This window comes from Hordeum vulgare, chromosome 6H, assembly GCF_904849725.1.
Source record: "Hordeum vulgare subsp. vulgare chromosome 6H, MorexV3_pseudomolecules_assembly, whole genome shotgun sequence".
Lineage (NCBI taxonomy): Eukaryota > Viridiplantae > Streptophyta > Magnoliopsida > Poales > Poaceae > Hordeum > Hordeum vulgare.
The window spans coordinates 469,928,253-469,946,198 of record NC_058523.1 but is presented as its reverse complement, the minus strand read 5'-3'; positions in this window follow the sequence as shown (position 1 = coordinate 469,946,198).

Here is a 17,946-nt window from a genome sequence, read left to right as displayed (position 1 = left end):
TGAAATAAAACAAATCTGAAAGCCTAAATAAACTAAACGGGCTGAGACTGCAGGCGCACCACACTATCCAACGCCTGGTGCGAAATAGAGAGGCTGCGGGGCTCTCACCTCGTGGGCTTCGGCCCAGGTGGAGAGGAGGAGCTAGCCTCGGTTTGGGGGGGCGAGGCAGGCCGTCCAGGAGGGGGCTGTCGGTGTTGGGCCGGTCGGAGGCACTGGCCTGGCCCACACATGGCGCGGCGGTTGACGGGGCTAGCTCCTAGCGAGGAAGCCGCGGCTCCTAGCGACGGCCAGCGGGAGGAGCAGCTACCTGCGGCAGCGCACCGGCCTGCGACACGGGGACGAGGGGCGGTGAACGATGCGGGGCTCCGGCGAGGGACTAGCTGGACCCGGGGGCGCCAGATCCGGGGCAGCCGGCCCGGTTCTGGACGACGGCAACGCGGGGAAGACGGCGGTGATCTCGGCTCGGGCTGCACCTCAAGGAGCAAGGCGGCGGTGAGATGCGGGGCCAACGGCGAAGGCGCAAGACGGCGAGGCAGGGCGGCGAGAGCTGGCCGACCGGGAGGGGACGCAGCACGGCGGCGGGCGCACGCAAGGCGGCGCTCGACTCCTCCCTGGTGGTGCGACTGCCGCAGATCGGGGAGACGGCGCGGCTGCTCGGCCCAGATCGGGCCCGGGCCAGCCGGTTGCGGGCTCGCAGGCCCGACGGCGCGAGGAGGAGGTGGGAGGTTGGCTGGCTGCTACGGCTGGGGCTTTAGGTGGCGCGGTTCCTGAGGTGGATTAGGGTTAGGGCTTGATTAGGAAGGGAGGCTGTCTATTTATAGACACGGGGCTAGGGTTATCCGAATCCGGCCCCGTTTTCGACCACGTGATCGCGATCAAACGCCCACGGACGCGGGAAAGACTAGGTGGCTGTGTAGAGTGGCTAGGCGGAGGTGAGAGGAAATAGCACAGTGCGGCAACACGATTTTTAAACACCGAAAAACGTCCGACGATAGACCGAATATGGTGCCGCTACGGTCGACCGTTCGGGTACCAGACGGACTTCGATTGCGACGAAAATTGGCAAGTGGCCTAACTATATCTAAATAAGACCGCATGCCAAGTTTCAACCCAATCATAGGAAGTTTTACACATAATTTTTTTTTAAACAAGGATTTGACGATGCCCCGGGCGCGTGCGAGTGTGGTCGGGCTCAGAACGGACAACGACGAGAATGGAGAGACCCGGCAACTAATAATGGATGCAACTTTTGAAAACTCGCGGCAACGGAATGCCGATGCAATGTGGATGATGCGAATGACGTGATGATGATGCGACAAATAAAAATAAACACACGCCAGAAACAGGAAGAAAATGGGAATCTTTTGGAGCGTCGGTCTCGGGCTGTCACACCCAAGATGTATGTGACATGGAAGAGTGACGCATGATCCTAATTGATTGTGCATTTGAATTCAAACGCAAATTTTAAATAATGCACATATTTAGGGGGAGTTCTTGCTTTTCAAATACTTCTCAAAGCGTCGTTGATAATCATTGATTATTTCTTTTGTCGAAGTTTTGATCTATATGTTGTCATCAATTACTAAAAAGGGGGATATATAAAGCACAATTGCTCCCTAGGGTGGTTTTGATAATTGATCACAACATATGCATCATTGGACTAATATGTTTATCCAAGTATATTTTAGAAAATTTCAAAAGATACTTTGGCTAAAGGCTTGTGTTGAGATGCCCCTTGATGCAAGGAAGGAATAGGATTTGCCCAAGCTTCAAGCTAGACAACACTTCATTTTTATATTTGTGAGTAATCACATTTGAGTCCATAGGAAAGCCAATACTATTAGAAGGGGGTGAGGTATTAAAATGAACTGGTTGCTCAAGTGCTCTAAGTTAGCCACCAAAATACTCAGTCATTTCCCACATAACTATTATGTCCTAAACCACACACTCAAAATCGGTGCCACCAACTTTCCCATTTTGGCCTCACTGAGTTTGATCTCAGATAGAACCCTAGTCATTCCCACCAAATCGGTGCAAGAGAAACCATATCGGTGCTACCAAGTTTGGGTGACCAACCTTCGGTTGCCTCGGTACATAAAATCAGAATTTCTGAGTTTGAGTATCGGTGTCACTGAGTTTGGTCATCTGACCGTTAGCCACCTTTTCGGTGCCACCGATTTTTGTATATCGATTCCACCGAGATTCAAAAGTTGATGCCTTCAGTGAAAGTCGATACCATCGAGTTTATGACTTCGGTGTCACCGAGTTTGCCACTTTAGGTGTAACGGTTGGATTTTGTGTGATGCCTATATACACCCCTTCACCCACCTCTCATTCGTGGGAGAAGCACTCAGAACACACACTTCATTGCCAGATCCATTTTTTTAGAGAGCCACCTATTCATGTGTTGAGACCAAGATATTCCATTCCAATCATTTGAAACTTGATCTCTAGCCTCCCCAAGTTGCTTTCCGCCAAATCAATCTCTCCTACCCATGCCTATTCTATGAGAGAGTGATTTTGTGTTGAGGAGACTAAGATCGCCTGCTTAGTGAAGAACTATCGTGAGTAAGGCTAGTCCTTCGTGGGCGGAAGCCGTGGTGGGATAGACAAGGCCACTTCTTCGTGGACCCTTCGTGGGTAGAGCCCTCCGTGGACTGTTGCAGCCGTTACCCTCCGTGGGTTGAAGTCTGCACTAACATGGACATACGATAGCCTCACGTATCAGAACCATGCCAAAAATTGTTGTGAAAACCTCATGCGCTTGATCTCCCTACCTTAGTCCTTCACTTTACACTTTCATGTTTTACATTCCGCTGCTACACTCTTAGAACTGCATGTGTAGGGTGTACTTGACTTGCCTTAGCTGCCAAAACCTCCCCTCAACTAAACTTGGGAAAAGGCTAAGTTTTTTATCTTGTCAACTAGTCTAATCACCCCTCTAGACATACCTTCGATCCTACACGGTGGAAGATCCGGGACGGGATGGGGTAGTAGCACGAGGTGGTTTACCTAGGTTCGGGGCTCTCTAGAGAGATAGTACCCCTACTCCTGCATGTCTATATATGAGGTGTATTTGTAGTACAGAGTTGGTCCTGGAGCTGTATTGGAGGAGGGAGAGGGAGCTGAGTGCTCCATTCCTTGGCCTCACGTATATGTGAGAGGGAGAGGGGATGCCCCCATATGAGGAGGCATGGTGCCTTTTAGATAGGCATGAGTTGGTGGCTTGACATGCAAGCTATAATGGGTAGCTTACATCTCAAGCTGCTTGAGATGTAAGCTAGAGTGGGTAGCTTACATGCCAAGGTGCTTGAGATGTAAGCTATAGTGGGTAGCTTACATGCTAACTTAACATAGCTTGTGAGCTAGGCTATGCTTGCCCCTAGGGCGCTTTATAAATCAAAGCCCAGGGGAGAAGTTACACTATAGATGAAACTGCATGATGTCGGTTCAGCACACTAATACTTGTCAACACTGCACTGCGTGAGGTACGGCCGTCTCGACCGTGCGTGTCCGATGGGACATTGTAGTTGACTTCGGGCAGTCGGCTAGCTAGCACAGCCGGTTGGTCGGAGTAGCCAGCCCTGGGTGGGAATCGAAGCAGCCAGCCCGGGCGGTCGGGCACCCCGTTTGACTCACCGTCTTTGGGGAACCCGGGGGTCATCCCCCCGACAGTCATCAACCCAGGCAACAACATGCTTTCGACAAAGTAACAAACATACAACATCCAAATGATACATTTGTACCCGAAGAAGTGACGATCATCATGATATTCAAAATACAAAACATATTGTTTCTCATACAAGTTACTTATGTACTAAAATTATCGTACCACAAAGAGAGAAAGAAAATTTGTGTACCGGATCATCTTGAGATGCATCGAATATATGCTAGCACCTGCCAAGACACCCGCCTATCCATTTTCGAGTATTGCTACTTCATTCGTTTCTATTTGATGTCGATATTCACAAAACAGTTTCATCGTGTGGTTAATTGCTAAACAAAAAAAGCAATATGGTTCCATATCATGAGTTACAACTTATTAACGACTCCTAGTATGAGAAACCAAATATCAAATTGGGCAGGAAAGCTGGTTGATATCATTAGTTGAATAGAGGTAACTCTACTCCATGCCCGAGAAGACCAAATAGGCATTTGTGTTTTGTTTTGCAATGAATACAAAAAATTACCACATGATATGTTAATCAAAGTGATATTATTTTGAGGTCGACTCTTCAATCAAACATACAAAAATGAGTAGATGACAGTTAGTTCTCACCACCCCGTCTCTATCTACAACTCTAAATTATAGTGGGCAGTGAATAGTAATGAGATATGAACCGATGATTATTATAACATCAGAAGAATATCATGGGTCAACCGAAAAGAACAGTCACATAACATGAACTAATGCTAATGCAAGCATGATTGCATCCATATAACATAAATCAATTATACTTGACATATATGCACACGCAAGCTATACAATATCATCTCGAGATGCTAGAGTATATGCTAACATCTGTCATATATACTTGCCCATCTTGAGATGCAATAACATATGGTAGCATTTGTTAGAGACCCCTATCTATCCATTTTTCCCCAAAACGCTACTTCACTCGTTTTGATTCGATAACGGCAGTTCTTTGTATGGTCATAAGTTGCCGCTTATTAACAGCACCCTCTACGAGAAACAAAAATGTCAAACTGGGCAGGGAAGGTAGTTAATACCATCAGTGACATATAGGTAATTACTACAGGGCCTAGATGCTCAAATGTGGTTCGGTTTTCCTTTTGCAATCAATACAGAAAATATCACATGATGCATTTATGTACTGCTGAATGCTGCAGCTTAAGCATATGTTTTTCCTTTTCCAAGCTAGTTGAAATCTACCAAGTGCACTAAATTTTACGTTTATGCAAAAGCCATGAAGATCACTGATAATTGTAAAGCAGACGAAACAGATTTGGTACATACTCATTTCTACTACATTGGGAGCAAGGCGAAATAACAAATGTATGTGCAAGGCAAAAGAACTCTGTCAATCACTATCTTATCTGGAAGATTAACTCCCACTTGATTCAAGCGATTGTATCACCCACACATTCTAAGCACACGATCACTGACGGAGCAATTCTCCTCCATCTTGTAGGCAAAGAAATTGTGAGAGGTATCATACCTCTCAACACGGGCGTGAGCTTCAAATACCAATTTCATCTCTTGGAACATCTCATATGCTTTGTGGTGCTTAAAACGTCTTTGGAGCCCCGGTTCTAAGTCGTAAAGCATGGCGTACTGAACTATCGAGTAGTCATCACAACGTGCCTGCCAGACATTCACAACATCCACAGATGACGCTTGAGGGGGTGGTGTACCGAGCGATGCATCAAGGACTTAAGCCTTTTGTGTAGTGGTGAGGACAATCCTCATATTACGGACCCAGTCCGCATAATTGCTACCATCATATTTCAACCTAGTTTTCTCCAGGACGTATCAAAATACATGGGAGCTACAACGCGAGCTATTGATCTACAATCTAATTTTCATAGACATTATGACTATGTTCATGATAATTAGTTCAGTTAATCAAAGTTCTAATGAACTCCCACTTAAATCGACATCCCTGAGGTAGTCTAAGTGTTACATGATCCAAATTCACTAACCCAAGTTCGATCATCACGCGAGATGAGGTGGTTTCAATGGTGAACATGTCTAGGTTGACCATATGTACTATATGACTCATGTTCGACCTTTAGGTCTCCTATGTTCCGAGGACATGTGTGTACATGCTATGCTCATCAAGTTAAACCCAAGTATTATGCATGTGCAAAATTGGCTTACACCCATTGTATGTGAATGAAGAGTCTATCACACCTAATCATCACGGGGTGCTCTGAAACAATGAACTTTCACAATAGTGCATACTTGGGGAGAACACATTTTATCTTGAAATTAAGTGGGAGATCAACTTATAATGCTATTATCGTCCTAAGAAAAATGAGATGCATAAAAGATAAACATCACATGCAAATCAATAAGCGACATCATATGTCCATCATCATCTTATGCCTTTGGTCTCCATATCCAAAGCACCGCCATGATCTCCATCATCACCACATGACACCATGATCTCCATCATCATCGGCATGAGACCATGATCTCCATAACCATGATATTCATCATCATGTTATCACGTGGTTGTCTCACCAACTGTTACTTCTACAACTATTTGATAGAGGAAAGGTCACTATTGCTAACTCATCACGATAAATTAAAACAATAGCATAAAATAAATTTAAAGACAACCCTATCGGTCATACCGGTTTCCGTAATCGTCAACATGCAAGTTGTGATAACTATTACAAAACATGATCATCTCATACATAACATATATCAAATCACGCCTTGGCCATATCACTGTTGGGTAACGTAGCATAAATTCAAAAAAAATCTTACGCCATATTTAGATCTTCCTATGGAGAGACCAGCAACGAGAGAGGGGTGAGTGCATCTTCATACCTTTGAAGATCGCTAAGCGGAAGCGTTGCTAGAACGCGGTTGATGGAGTCGTACTCGCGGCGATTCGGATCGCGATGTGATTCTGATCTAGTGCCGAACCACGGCACCTCCGCGTTCAACACACGTGCAGCCCGGTGACGTCTCCTGCACCTTGATCCAGCAAGGAGGAGGGAGAGGTTGGGGAAGATCTCCGGCAGCACGAAGGCGTGGTGTCGATGGAGAGAGAGGTCTCCCGGCAGGGCTTCGACAAGCACCGTGGGAGAGGAGGAAGGAGGGAAGCAGTGCTGCGCCAAGGGAGATGGAAAACTGTGTGCAAAACAGCCCCAAAACCCTCTCTATATATAGGAGGAGGGGAGGGGGTGCACCACCCCTAGGGTTACCACCCTAGGTGGTGCGGCAACCCATATGGAAGAGGGGGCGGCGGCCAGGGCACGGAGAGGGGGGCGCACCCCTAGGTTGGCCTTAGGCCCACCAGCGCCTAGGGTTTCCCCTCCCTCCCTCTTGGTTGCGCATGGGCTGGGTGTGGGGGGCACACCAGCCCACCTAGGGGCTGGTTCCGTCCCGCACTTGGCCCATGTAGCCCTCTGGGGCTTGTGGCCCCTCCCGGTGGACCTCCGGAACCCTTCCGGTGGTCCCGGCACTTTGCAGGTGGTGCCCGAAACATTTCTGGCGTCCAAACCCATCCATCATATATATCAATCTTTACCTCCGGACCATTCCGGAGCTCCTCGTGACATCCGGGATCTCATCCGGGACTTCGAACATCCTTCGGTAACCTCGTATAACAATTCCCTATAACCCTAGCGTCATCGAACCTTAAGTGTGTAGACCCTACGGGTTCGGGAGGCATGCAGACATGACCGAGACACTCTCCAGCCAATAACCATCAGCGGGATATGGTTACCCATGGTGCCTCCCACATGTTCCACGATGATCTCATCGGATGAACCACGATGTCAAGGATTCAACCAATCCCGTATACAATTCCCTTTGTTTGTCGGTATAGAACTTGCCCGAGATTCAATCGTCGGTATACCTATACCTTGTTCAATCTCGTTACCGGTAAGTCTCTTTACTCGTTCCGTAACACGTCATCCTATGACTAACTCCTTAGTCACATTGAGCTCATGATGATGTGATACGTCTCCAACGTATCTATAATTTTTGATGGTTTCATGCTATTATTTTGTCAAACTTTGGATGTTTTGTATGCCTTTTATATATTTTTTGGGACTAACTTATTAACTCAGTGCCAAGTGCCAGTTCGTGTTTTTGCATGTTTTTGACCCCTTTCAAAGGAGGATTTTCAACGGAGTCCAAATGGAACGAAACTGCCAAAAAGTTTTTTTTCGAAACAGAAAAAGATCGGGAAGCCTCAGAATCAGGGCAGGGGCCACCAGGAACCCCACAAGCCCCCTAGCCGCGGCCAGGGGGGCGCGCCTCCCAGGCTTGTGGGCTCCCTGGGCCTCCTCCGCCCTAGGTCTTTCGCCTATAAATTCCCTAAAATCCCAGAAAAAATCAGGAGATCATCGAAAGTACTTCTCCGCCGCCGCAAGCTTCTCTCTCCGCAAGATCCCATCTGGGGCACGTTCTGGTGCCATGCCGGAGGGGGGATTCAGATACAAAGGGCTTCTTCATCAACACCATGACCTCTCCGATGATGCGTGAGTAGTTAACCATATACCTACGGGTCCATACCTAGTAGCTAGATGGCTTCTTCTCTCTCTTGGATCTTCAATACAAAGTTCTCCATGATCTTCATGGAGATCTATCCGATGTAATCTTCTTTTGCGGTGTGTTTGTCGAGATCCGATGAATTGTGGATTTATGATCAGATTATCTATGAATCTTATTTGAGTTTCTTCTGATCACTCTTATGCATGATTTCCTATCCTTTTAATTCTCTTCGAGTTGTGGGTTCTGTTTGGCCAACTAGATCTATGATTCTTGCAATGGGAGAAGTGCTTGGTTTTGGGTTCATACCGTGTGGTGACCTCACCCAGTGACAGAAGGGGTAGCGAGGCACGTATCGTGTTGTTGCCATCAAGGGTAAAAAGATGGGGTTTTCATCATTGGTTTGAGATTATCCCTGTACATCATGTCATCTTGCTTAAGGCGTTACTCTGTTCGTCATGAACTCAATACACTAGATGCATGCTGGATAGCGGTCGATGTGTGGAGTAATAGTAGTAGATGCATAAAGTATCGGTCTACTTGTCTCGGACGTGATGGCTATATGTATGATCATTGCCTTAGATATCGTCATGACTTTGCGTGGTTCTATCAATTGCTCGACAGTAATTTGTTCACCCACCGTGATACTTGCTATTTTGAGATAAGCCTCTAGTGAACACTATGGCCCCCCGGGTCTACTCCACACCATATTTTCAGCCTTACACTTTTTACTTCGTTGCACTTTCCACCTTCAGATCTCACTTTGCAAACAATCTTGAAGGGATTGACAACCCCTTTGAAGCGTTGGGTGCAAGCTTGTTTGTGTTTGCGCAGGTACTCTGGACTTGACGAGACCCTCCTTCTGGGTCGATACCTTGGTTCTCAAACTGAGGGAAATACTTAGTGCTCCTGTGCTGCATCACCCTTTCCTCTTCAAGGGACAAACCAACGCAAGCCCAATCTCCATCAACGTGTCAATTTCTAGCGCTGTTGTTTGAGAAGTAGCACAAGGATTTCTGGCGCCGTTGCCGGGGAAGAACTTTTGTTGCCGTAGCACCTTGCAACTCCACCCGAGAGGACTTGGGATCAAATCCCATTTCGGCCTCATTTCTTTTTCTGCCTTTGTATTTTTTCCAATGCTGCACCTAGACACTTAGGTCCAATCCAATCTTGGGCTGCTGCACTATGGTGTAATCTGGCCCGTTGTAGTTTTTTTTTACGTCCTGCAATTTTTCCAATTTTCAGGGATTTTGCATATTTCAGATAAATGTCATATTTTCAAACGCCCGTAGATATCAAACCGTGTGTCGGATCGCGATGTATTATGTATGTAACTCATGTAAATTTTCACGTAGATTATGATTTTACAACTTTCATGCATGTTTGAAGTGGTTTGAACTGCCGTATGCCTAGATTTGTGTGCTGTCCTAATAGGGAATTATCCCGTAGCTATTTTTGTGCGTGTATGGATTGTTCAAATTCCGTAGATAAAATGTTTGTGTTGTTCGGGGCCCTTTTCCATGTATTTTAGAGTAGTTGTTTGCATTTTTGCATGTAGGTTCCGTCGCTTGTTTGCTATGACATGTATAGGACATAATCTCGCATATATGTGTGGTACTAGTTTTATTTTTCGAACCTCACATATTATATATGTTTTCGGGGTAGAAAAATCCATAAAATTTAACTGTGCATTTAGTTTTAGCTTTTGAGCAAGTTAGTGTGCGTGATATTTTGCCATGTTGCCCTTTTGTTTATTTTGTGGGATTTATTCCATGCATGATATGAATTAGTTTTGAACTAGAGATATGCCCTTGGATGTGTAGCCTAGCCCCTGGTATTTTTGGTTGCCTTAGAAATCCATGTTTAGGTGTTGTTTGCTTGTTGTCAACATGTTAGGAAATAGTGCTGATTTGGAGATGTTGAAATATTTCTAAGTCTGAAATCTGTTATATCTTGTTGTTGTCTTGCCATGAGTTTTGCTAGTGATATACAGCTCCTTGAGGTTGGTGCAATGGAGTTACTTATAGTCCTTAAGATTCTCTAGCATGATGTATATTTTAATGCCATTTGGTGCCCGGTAGCATATAGTTTTGCTGCTGTCAATATGCCTTCTGATCGAAAACTGCACTCTCAAAACCGATATTTTCACCAAGTCTCAAACTGTGTGTGAGATGCCATTTTGTGAGTTCTTTTCCTTGTGATCCATGCTGCCATGCTAGATGTTATTAGTAGGGTGTTGAAGTTCATCTTGCCCTCTACTGTCTCATGCCTTGTTTGAGAATTTTAGATTTATGTAGCTTATTGTTTCGGGGTGTAGAAAATGCCATGTTGCTACTTTGGGCATACTGTAGCTATTTTTTGTGTAGCTTGTATTTTTTGAACCGTTGCTCCATTTTGATCGTGTCCTACATGAAACTTGTTTAGAATCTCGTGTAGATTCATGTTATCTTGTTGTTTGTATGTTTTGGGATGCTTGTTACTGTCATTGCATACATATTGCATTCATGCCATCATATCTTGCGGTGTTCGTATCTTTTGAACCGTAGCTCCGTTGGAGATGTTCCATATATGTAAATGGTCTAAAACAACGCGTAGAATCACGTGAACCTATTTATTTTGCTATTTAACTAATATTAAAACGCTTTAGTTCAGATCCGGGCATAATTATAAATTAACGTATGAGGTCAGTTCGGAGATGCTATATGTCGTTTCCGACCTCATTTAAAATGCCTAGATAGGTAGCTTAATTACGCTTCACATCTTGCCATGTTTAACCAACATTTAATATTGTCGTGTACCTAATCGGGATAGAAAGAAATAATTCGTATGTGGAGTTTCGTCAATATGCAACTCGTTGCATATTGAACTTCACTTAATGTGTAGTATTTGATAGTTGTGAATTGACATGCCATGTCTTGCATATATTCAGCTGATCATGCATCATATGTGGATTGCATCTTGTCGTGCATGTGTCGTGGTGAATATCTGTGTTGATGCTTGTTTCCAGTTTGCTTCGTCTCGATAGAGTTTCGCAAGCGTGTCGAAATGTGAGGACCCGTTCGACTACATCGGTTCATCTGCTTCACGGAGTCATTCTTCTTCCAAGCAGGATCTCAAGCAAGATGACCATTTCCCCAGATATCATTACTATCATTGCCATGCTAGTTGTTCGTTTCTGTCGCTATGTCTCATTGCCAACCACATGTTAAATGTCAGCCTCTCAACATTCCATGAAATCCTTCAACCTGTTTACAACCTAGCAAACCACTGTTTGCCTATGTTACCGCTTGCTTAACCATGTGTTAGTGTTGCTAGTTGCAGGTGCAATTGCTTCCATGTGATATCACCATATTAATGCTATTTAAATTAATGCACCTATATACTTGGTAAAAGGTGGAAGGCTCGGCCTTTCTAGCCTGGTGTTTTGTTCCACCTTTGCCGCCTTAGTTTCGGCTACCGGTGTTATGTTCCATAAATGAGCGCTCCTAACATGCTTGGGGTTGTTATGGGGACCCCCAAGATTCTCGTTTTAGGATAAAGCTTGTCTGGCAAGGCCCAACATTTGTACTATATTTGCCCAACATAATAATTCTGTTAATACTGAAAACATAGGACGTCATGAACCCGAGGAGTAATTCAACATAATATAGGGAGGGCCAGTGTTGATGGTGCTGTTCCAAAACAGAGCCACTTGCGAGGCCACCCGGGGCAACTCGGTGGATTTCTATCCGGCCACCGTACGTATTGCTCATCCATCGTGTCCTGAGAACGAGATACGTGGCTCCTATCGGGGTCGTCGACACGCCGGGCGGCCTTGCTCGACTTGTTTTACCTTTATCGAGCCTCTCGTGCGAGGGATTTCGAGGATGCTTTGAGCTAACTCGAGGTTGAGGTTTTCCAATAGGAATCTGAGGTCATTCCCCCACAGCGTGTGGTAGTTTGTGATGGACTAGTTGGAGCACCCCTGCAGGGTTAAATCTTTCGGAAAGTCGTGCCCATGGTTATCTAGCAACATGGAAACTTTGTTTAACATCCGGTTCTAGAAAACTTGAAGTAAACTTAATTAAAACTTGTCAACTGAGTGTGTAACCGTGACTGTCTCTTTCGCGAGCTCCTTCTCTGATCGAGGACACGGTGGGGTTATGTTTGACGTAAGTAGGTGTTCAGGATCATTCATTTGATCACCAGTAGTTCACGTCCGCTATGCGTAGATCCTCCCCCTCTTATTCTTGTACTCGTAAGTTAGCCACCTTATATAAATGCTTAGTCGCTTGCTGCAGCCTCACCACTTAACCATACCTCACCCATTAAGCTTTGCTAGTCTCGATACCTTTGGAAATGAGATTGCTGAGTCCCCTGTGGCTCATAGATTACTTCAACACCAGTTGCAGGTACAGGTAAAGGGTTATTTGACGTGAGCGTGTTGATTGTTCATTTGGAGTTTCTTCTTCTTCATCATCATCGATCTAGGATGGGTTCCAGGCCGATAGCCTGGGATAGCAAGGATGGACGTCGTTCTTTTCTCGTTTGTTTTCGTCAGGCAATTCCATATACTTTTCTCTTCAGTACATGTACTTGTAACGATATCCATTATTGCGAAACGACGAGATGCGCTTCTATCCCTGTCGAGGCCCTCGCGCCAATATAAGGATAGGATCGCATCTTGGGTGTTACAAGTTGGTATCAGAGCCAAGTTCCGACCTAGGAGCCCCCTTGATTGATCGAACTTGGCCGAGTCGAGTCTAGTAAAAAATTACTTTGAGTCTAGTTATATATCAGAGAGTAGGATTCTTTTTTCTCCTCTTCTATGCTGCGGTGAGGAATCTTGACGTAATAATTTTAATACTACTCCTCTTCTCACTCATAAAAAATTAGGATCACGCGGATATTTTTGGAATCTATATGATGTCTATGTGATGGAGTTATATCTTTGTGCCTCCTGTCTGACTTGATTTCTTCTGGGGAGTTGAGATCCAGGGGATTCTTGAGCACATCGTTATCATTCAGATTTCTTAGTATCTCGGGATGAAGGATGTTCGAAATTGCTTCAATACTAGTAGTGGCGAGAGGAGTCCGGCTTCCCCAGTACTGGTGCAGAGAGTTCAGGATGTATCGCCATACTTAGTATCGTTGTGATTACGAGGGTCTGAGATAGATGAGGTTCTGAGATTCTGGTTATGTGTTGACGAATGTGATACACTGGATGGGTTAGTATTGGAGTTGAGTGATACATTACTGCTTGTATCCGTGGACCAGATTGCATTACCAGAAATTTTGAGAGTTCTTAGGTGGTAATTCAAGTAGTTACTTATAGGACAATCTTCCAACAAATGCATGATGTTAGGTTGGGGTTCAACATCTAGTGGATTCGTTTGTTCACGGTCATTTTACAATGGTTCTCGTTGTGTCTTAAAGATCTTTGTAGCTTGGTACGACTCGGGGATGCTTCGAATGTCGTGTGCACTGCCTTGTACATGATGGCTACTATAGGATAGAGCCCGTGCGAGCCTCATCCACGAAAATATCGGACGGAATCTCTCTCATGAATTTGTTCTGGCTTGTTTCATAAGCCTCATTCCTTTGTTTTGTTGGAGTATGGTAATTCGAGTTGCTTCGATGTCAAATGGTGAATTCATATCTTTCCAAGAGGTGTTCTCATATTTTTATGAGAGTGCTAATCGCTTTGCTTAATCAATTGTCTTATCAATTCTTTCAACCGAAGTTGTCTTGTCAATTCTTCTCCAACCGGTGTGCTTTGCTTCAGTGTATTCAATCCTCTCCAATATTTGCAAGATAAATCTCTCTTTTCTTTCCGGAGTTGTCTCATCTGTCCCAAGCTATCTTTGTTTTCCCCGCCCTCCCACCCTTTTCTTCCGTGATTCAGTTTTCATCCAAGTGTATTCTTTTAATTGTTGCTTCTGCTATCTTTTCTTCCGTGTCATTTCCGCTGATTCTTGGTGAAGATTCTCATGAGCTTTGTGTTCATCATTCTTCATTCTTGTTTTCTTCTTTGGTGGATTCAATTCAAGCTTTCGGTGTTCATCATATCCTTTCTCTTCCTCTAATGTTTATGTGTGGTGTCGTGGGTATAAGTCTGACAGTAGAAGTGTAGGGTACGAAAGGATGGGCAGAGCCTTAGCTACGGCGAGGATGTATGAGTTCAGACCCCTCTACGGTGGAGGTAAAGGCCCTACGTCTCAGTGCTCTTGGGAGCTTAGTGTCGAGTGGATTATAGGATTACAGTAAATGCCAACCCCTGCACCACTGGGGAAGGGCGGCTTATATAGAGTGCGCTGCCTTTCATAATGGCCCGATGGACATGGGTGGAATAGTAGCGAATAAATGCCTACGTTACAAGTAACATAAGCCTTAAATGTTAATAATGGTGTATGAAAACGTATGATCATTGCCCTCCTGGGAGGTTACGATGTATGGAGTGGAATCCAGTCGGTACGTTAAATATGCTCCGAGTGCTCGTCGCCGACTGGATGATGGAGGCGTCCTTAGTTCAGTCGGAACTGTCTAAGGGCCTTGTCCTCTATGAAGGGTAGTCCTTGGGTAGGACCTATAGGACATGCCTATGACCCTACCCTGGGACTATAACCCCATCATTAGTCCCCGAATGGATCGGGGTTGGAACGATGAAGTGATGTCTGGAGTATGGAACCAACTGGTATGGAGGTGACTTTAGCGTTGTTTGCCTCGATCCATTTTATCCTTTCAACCAGTGATCCGAGTGAATATACCAGTGAAACGAACCGTCAGTGACCGAGTGCTTCCGCGGAATCTTTCGACGTGACTGGTCAAACTGACAGCGTCGGATTTTCCGGGAACCTCAAATTTCGGTTGCCGCGCGCTCAGCGGGGATGAAGACATCGCCATCGAGTAGGTTTTGCCTCCTCGATTACCGCGTATTTATCTTCTCCACTAACATCACAACGGCCGGTTGGGGAGATAAGATTTCGGGTCCACCTCTTAGTGACCCAGTCGGAAGCTTATTTAAGCCTCTCCGGCGGGATTTCTTGTTGCGCTGCTCATCTTCCTCGCATTAATCCCGCTCCTCCCGCTCCTCCCGCAGCTCTCTGCACGCCACAAGCCTCCTCCTTCCCCTCCTCCTCTGCGGATCCGTCGCCTTCGCCATGACGAAGGGGCAGACAGCAAACTCGAGTCGCAGAAGAAGAAGAAGAAGGGGGTGCCCCTACTCAGCGGCGGCAGCGGGCGCTGTCGGCGGGTTGGATCCAGGGGGATTTCCTCCCCTCCACGGTGACGGAGGACGACTTGCTCGAGCTGTTGGAGCATGGTATGATCGTCAACAAGTCCTGGAGGCTGCCGGAGGGCGAGACGGAGCCGGCGCCGAAGGAGGGGGAGCGTGTTCTGCTGCTCGGCCATGTGTTCAGGGGCTTCTCCTTGCCTCCCCACCCCTTCTTCCGAGGTATCATGACTTACTTCGGGGCGCAGCTCCATCATTTTCCTCCGAATGCAATAGCCCACCTTGCTGCATTCGTCACCCTTTGCGAGTGCTTTATTGGATGTCCCCCCCCCCACTGGGGCTCTTTAAGTACGTCTTCTCTGCTAGATCCCAAACCGTCAAAAAGCTTAGCCAGTCGGACGATAAGACCTATCTCCTCCAGCTCTGCGGGGGTTTAGGCTTCCAGAAGAAAACAAAGAGTAGCTACCCCCCCCCCACCCTCGAGTTGTCCGAGTCAGTTAGGAACTGGCAATCGACCTGGTTCTATTGCCAGGACATTGCTTGTTCGAATGCTTCAAGTGGGTTGCCACCTTTTAGCATAGACCGTCCGGGCCCTCCCAGGAAGCTTGCGCTCTCTAAGGGGGAAAGGATCCAGATCCAGCCTTTGGTCGACACGCTGATAGCCGTCGTCCGCAAGGGAGTTACCGGCACGGACCTGCTAGAGACTTTTTTGGGTCGGCGCATCCAGCCGCTGCAGGCCCGACACCACGCCATGTGGCACTACGCGGGGCCTTTGGATTCCACTCGGTATCATCCAGAGTGCGTGACCGGGGAGACTGTGAGAGCGTGGGTCCGCGGCATCACACGCACATGTGACAACCCTGAAGGAGCCCGGCGGGTGAAGCCCTTCCGTGCCGACAATCCTCCTCCGAATGAGGTGAGCACATCTTGTCGAGTGCTTTTAATCTTCTTAGATTTATTGCTTTTCTTGTCCCGCCGCCTGACGTTGCCGACTGTGTTTTGTGCAGGAGTGGACCAACTGGTATTCTGCCGTCTCGAATGGGAATCCAACCGAGGAAGAGGAGGGTAGCTAGGAGGGCAGCGTGGATAGCGCCGAGTACGTCTCCGACAGTGGGGAGACGAAGGAGGAGACGGAAGAGGAGGAGGAGGAGGATGGGGAGCAGAGCTCGCCACCTTCACCACCAGAGCACCGAACTAAGCGTTGTCACGATCCCGGTGCTCCGCCGGCTCCTCCAGCGGCTCCGAGTGCTCCGCCAGCCCCTCCCGTGGCTCCGAGTGCTCGGAGTGTGAAGAGGACCAAGGATGCTGCTGTCGAGCCCATGGACCAGCCGTCCAAAGTGGCCAAACCTAGTGGACCTAAGCCTCGGAAAGCTTTGCCTCGGATGAGGATCGCTGTTCCACTCGCCTCAACGTAAGTGCCTTGTTCTTCCATCTTCCTTCAGTATCTGATTGAACTCATGCTTATCCGTCGAGTGGATTTCACTCAACAGAGCTGCTACCTCCGCCACCTCTCTGCCGCGCCAGGACGATGATCCCATGGACACGGATAACGACGCCACGTCCTAGCGAGGTACGTTGTCACGACTCCGGGAGTTTGTATTATTGTTTCGCGAGTGATGTCCTTGATCTTGACCTTTTTCTGTAATTTCATTTTGTTCAGTCGGGCTTCCTTCGGAGGTGATCCATCTGGAGGACGACGACCAAAGGGGGTCGGCGCCAGTTTTGGCGCATGTCCTTGAGGTTGTCCCATCTACTGCTGCTCCCACCGTGAACGTGCCGCCGACTGAGACGGTGCCCCTCATGGCAGAACCGACTGGAGCGGAGCTCGGGATGCCCAGGGAGTCTTCTGTCGCGCCGGGTCCATCAACCGTTCAATATGACGCCCGACACCTCCCGGAAGACCATGTGGAGGCCGCCAAGGACGCCATGGTGCAGTTGGAGCTGATGGTGGGTGACGCCAAGGGGGCATATGACTCCATCGCGTCTTTGTACAAGAAAATCTTGGAACTCCGGGACGATATCCGAGTAAGTGCGCTAGTAAGTGTTTACTTTCCTCTTGTTGCCCACTGGGGGTTTCAGCGATATACTCGGATACAGTAGGATGATTTTGCAGTGGGTTCACTCCGAGTGAACCCAGTGGGTGTAGTCCCCGAGACTTCTACCCAGTGCTTGCACCGGCAGTTGTCTTTATATGTATTTTCCATAATCTGAACATATCAGAGCTGACCTGCCCGAATGGTACCAGTGGGGGCACTCCGAGTGCACCCACTGGCTGTAGTCACCGAGAGTAGTGTTACTCGGGTCGAGTAATAGTAATCTCATAATGTTGTTTGTTTGCTATGGAGCTCGATAGGGCTGACCTGTTCGAGCTTCATACCAGTGGGGTCACTCTTAGTGAACCCACTGGGTGTAGTCCCCGAGACCGCTGTCGATTGCTTGCATCGGCAGGGGTCTGAAGAATTTTGGACTTTGATTGTTTTTTCATATGTGTCGATACTTTTTCCTTGTTGAATGTGTCTGATCCTCCCTTTGTGTCTATTTG